Below are 4973 nucleotides of genomic sequence, written 5' to 3'. Positions count from 1 at the left end.
TGGGGGAGTGGTGTGCGTGGGGGCTAGGGTTCGGTTGCTCGAGGGGATAAGGTGGGACGGGATGGGCCTCCCGGTGGCCTGATGGCTAGTAGAGTCGAGGCCCAGCGAGGGAGGGGGTTTTCTCTTTTGCTTTAGTTTAGTTACTGTTTTCTATTTTCTATTTTCTTCTATTTCTTCTCTTCTGTTTTATTAAATTCTTTTGTTTTTATGAAATACCCAAGTTGTACCTAAAATATTATTAATACTTATGCCACTACCATAATTAACTTGGGACCTAATACAAAATAGTTTGTAATTGTTTATTATTTTATAATCATTTAACTAATTGTTTTTGCTGTCATTTCTATTACTTTAGTGCATTTAAGCATTTTATTAAAAGATAATTTATCCACCAATATTTACTAAGGATTATTTGACACATTAGGAACTATTTAGTTTTGACTTTTGAAAACTTTAATTGTTTAACTTAAATTCAAATTTTGAATATGAATCGTTTCGAACTAACACGAGATTATCAACAGTAATCCGAGGTGACGTGGCATCGTTAACGTGGGGTTACGGTAGCCTAATTATCCGGGCGTCACAAATCTCCTCCACTACAAGAAATCTTGTCCCGAGATTTAAGAGGGGGACTAGGGTTGGAGGTCTGGTTACGAAATCCTAACGAATCTTCTCGTCTTTGGTTGCTCTTGTCGAAGAGGTGGATCCATTACGTTGAAGTCTTTATTTCTCTGCTCCAGGTCATCATGATGAAGTCGACATCCTTTCTTTGGGATCTCCGTCGTACTTACGAAAAAATAAGGGGGTATACCAGAAGAATGGAACTCTGCACGGTTGTTTATCTGGTAGATAATCATTAGGGAAGGTGGCGAAAAGTAACTCTCGAATTGAAACTTAAGAAATTATCGAGAGCAAAGCAAGAAGGTGCAATAAGAGTTTCAATCGGATAGGCAATCATTCGTTAACTGAAATAGAGTGTGAAGGGGGTTCAGAGCAACTGGAATAAGTATTGTGTTCGATACCAGAATTGATCATTAGGACGGTGGCTTGAGAATTCCATACGAAACGACACGCAAGGGATAACTTCGAAACAAGGATGTACAAGAGAGTCAGGTTTCGATCCAGTGGACCTGGGGGTTATGGGCCCACCATGTGGGTTGAAAGTAGGAAGGGTGGTGACATCTTGCACAGCCGCGACAGGGAGGCATGTCAGTGGATAGCTTGTCAGCTATGTCCGCAACAATGTCGGTATCAAGGACGGGAAACAAAGAGAACCATTTTCCTGCTCGTTGAACGAGGCGTACCAATTGGCAAAGTTATCACCCATCGGTGGTTACCGGAATGTCATCAACAATAGTAGCAGGGTCTTACAGACAGAGTGGTACTACAAGGTGCCTACCTAAGCAGGGAATTATCTCTTCTCAGTTAAGTCAGAATCAGGAAAGGTTAAACAAAAGAATGGAAAGGAAAACGTGATTATCAGATTAAACAGAACAACGGAAAGGAAAATTGTGATTACACACAATTATTAGGAGTATATCCTTCCCAAGGTCAAACAGAGCATGATATCCATGACATGATATAATTGTAGAGAACCCTTTAGGAAAGGGGAGAGAAATTTCATGACATTACCCATGCAGCGGTGTTTGGATAATTGAGCAAGAAACATTTAGCATTGGGCTTCAAATGTTCTTGTTGAAAACCGGAGTACCATAGACATGCTTCGAAATAGCATTGACATGGTCATTAGGTGAAGATCAGACTTTGGAAATGTGACGCCCCCGATTCAATCGTACACTAATCATGCACGCAAATGTGTACGATCAAGATCAGGGACTCACGGGAAGATATCACAACACAACTCTAACACATAAATAAGTCATACAAGCATCATAATACAAGCCAGGGGCCTCGAGGGCTCGAATACAAGTGCTCGATCATAGATGAGTCAGCGGAAGCAACAATATCTGAGTACAGACATAAGTTAAACAAGTTGCCATAAGATGGCTAGCACAAACTGGGATACAGATCGAAAGAGGCGCAGGCCTCCTGCCTGGGATCCTCCTAACTACTCTTGGTCGTCGTCAGCGGCCTGCACGTAGCAGTAGGCACCTCCAGTGTAGTAGGAATCATCATCGGTGGTGGCGTCTGGCTCCAGGGCTCCAGCATCTGGTTGCGACAACCAGGAAGAAAGGAAAGGGGGAAAAAGGGGGGGAGAAAGCAACCATGAGTACTCATCCAAAGTACTCGCAAGCAAGGAACTACACTACATATGCATGGGTATATGTGTAAGGAGGCCATATCGATGGACTGAACTGCAGAATGCCAGAATAAGAGGGGGATAGCTAGTCCTATTGAAGACTACGCTTCTGGCAGCCTCCGTCTTGCAGCATGTAGAAGAGAGTAGATTGAAGTCCTCCAAGTAGCATCTCCAAGTAGCAACTCCAAGTAGCATCTCCAGTAGCATCGCATAGCATAATCCTACCCGGCGATCCTCCCCTCGTCGCCCTGTGGAAAAGCGATCACCGGGTTGTCTGTGGAACTTGGAAGGGTGTGTTTTATTAAGTATCCGGTTCTAGTTGTCATAAGGTCAAGGTACAACTCCATGTCGTCCTGTTACTGAAGATCACGGCTATCCGAATAGATTAACTTCCCTGCAGGGGTGCACCAACTTACCCAACACGCTTGATCCCATTTGGCCGGACACACTTTCCTGGGCCATGCCCGGCCGCGGAAGGTCAACACGTCGCAGCCCCACCTAGGCTCAACAGAGAGGCCAGCACGCCGGACTAAACCTAAGCGCACAGGGGTCTGGGCCCATCGCCCATAGCACACCTGCACGTTGCGAGGGCGGCCGGAAGCAGAGCTAGCCTAGCAGGCATTCCAGTCCAATCCAGCGCGCGCCGCTCCGTCGCTGACGTCTGAAGTGCTTCGGCTGATACCACGACGCCGGGATACCCATAACTACTCCCACGTAGATGGTTAGTGCGTATAAGCTCATAGGCAACTCAGATCAAATACCAAGATCTCGTTAAGCGTGTCAAGTATCCGCGAACGCCGAATAGGGCCAGGCCCACCTCTCTCCTAGGCGGTCTCAACCTGCCCTATCGCTCCACCACAAAGTAAGAGTTGGGGGCCGTCAGGAACCCAGGCCCACCTCTACCGGGATGGAGCCACCTGTCCTTTCAGCCCCCATCTGTAAGGTATATAGTATATGCCCGTGATCACCTCCTGAAGTGATCACAGCCCAGTAGTATAGCATGGCAGACGGACAAGAATGTAGGGCCACTGATGGAACACTAGCATCCTATACTAAGCAGTAGGATAGCAGGTAAAGGTAACAACAGCAGTAGCAAAGACAGGCTATGCAGCAGTATAGGATTAACTGAAAGCAGTAACATGCTACACTACTCTAATGCAAGCAGTATAGAGAAGAGTAGGCGATATCTGGTGATCAAAGGGGGGGCTTGCCTGGTTGCTCTGGCAAGGAGGGATCGTCAACACCATAGTCGAACTGGGGGTCGCCGGCAGTCTCGGGGTCTACCGGAAAGAAGTAACGGAGGGGGAACACAATAAATAACAGAGCAATCAAAGTATCACAAAGCGTAACATGGCAATACGTTGTGCTAGTGGTGACCTAACGTAGGGATGGGCGATACCGGTGAAGGGGGAAACATCCGGGAAATATCCCCGGTGTTTCGTTTTTTCGGGCAGAGGAGTCAGAGGGGGAAAGTTGCGAGTTTGATATGTTAGGGGTGCGTGGCGGACGAACGGACTGCGTATCCGGATTTGTCTCGTCGTTCTGAGCAACTTTCATGTACAAAGTTCTTCCATCCGAGTTACAGATTATTTAATATTAATTTTTAAAGTTTTAATTCATTTTTAGAATTAACAGAATTAATTTAATTAGGAAATGCCATAATGACATCAGCATGACATCAGGGTGATGTCAGCAGTCAACAGTCAGTTGACTTGGTCAAATTGACGTGTGGGTCCTGCATGTCATAGGCTGAGACCACTAATCAGGTTTAATTAGTTAGATAAATGATTAGGTTAATTAAGTTTAATTAAACTAGATTAATTAACTTAATTAAGTTATTAATTAACTAATTATTTAATTAATTTCATTTTTTTAACAAACGTTTTGGGGTGGGGCCCTTTCGTCATAGGCCCAGAGGCCTTAGCGGTTCGGGCGCGGTTACGGGCGCGGGCGCATGGGCGTGGGCGCCCGATCCTGGTCAGGTGCGCCCCAGGCGAGGCCAACAGCACGGTCGCCGGCCAGGGGAGGCAGCGGAGACCGGTGGGCAGCACGGTGAGGCCGAAGCGGCAGGCGGAGCAAAGGCGGGGCAAGGCCTAACGGGGACGCGCGCGCACGAGAGCTGGCCGACGAAGTCGACCACAGGCTGGAGCAGAGCGAGGCGCGCGGGACAAGGATGACGCTGGACGCGGCACGGGGCATGCGGCGAGAGCGGGGTAGAGGAGAAGGAGGGGGCCTCACGAGGGGTTGCAGGGCACGGGGCAGCCGGGGTCGAGGAGGAAGTCGGAGACGACGGCGACGTGGTGACGAGGTGCAGCGGCGTGGCGGCGTGCGTCTATGGTGTCGATGACGGCAGGGGTCGAGGAGGAGCTCCGGTGGACGCGACGGGGATCCGGTCGATGTCGCTGACTTGGGGCCGCTCCAGTCGGTCTCGGGCATGAGAAGGTCGTGGATGACATCGAGGAAGCCGTTGGGCTGCACGAGCAGCTCGGGAAAGCCGCTGGCCATGGCCACGGCGAGGTGGTGGCTGCGCTCGACCAACGAGGAGGAAGAGGGGCGCGGCGAGCTGCCAGGGAGGACGGAGGGAGGAGAGAAGACCGGGCGACGGGGAAGGGTAGTGAGGCGGTCAGAGTCGCCGGCGCGGCATCGGACAGGAGGGAGCTCCTCTCCCGTGTGTGTGTGTTGTGTGGTGGCGGCGGGGTAGGAGGATGAGGGA

This window comes from Triticum dicoccoides, chromosome 7B (assembly GCF_002162155.2).
Source record: "Triticum dicoccoides isolate Atlit2015 ecotype Zavitan chromosome 7B, WEW_v2.0, whole genome shotgun sequence".
Classification (NCBI taxonomy): Eukaryota; Viridiplantae; Streptophyta; class Magnoliopsida; order Poales; family Poaceae; genus Triticum; species Triticum dicoccoides.
Note: the sequence above shows the minus strand (reverse complement) of the source record.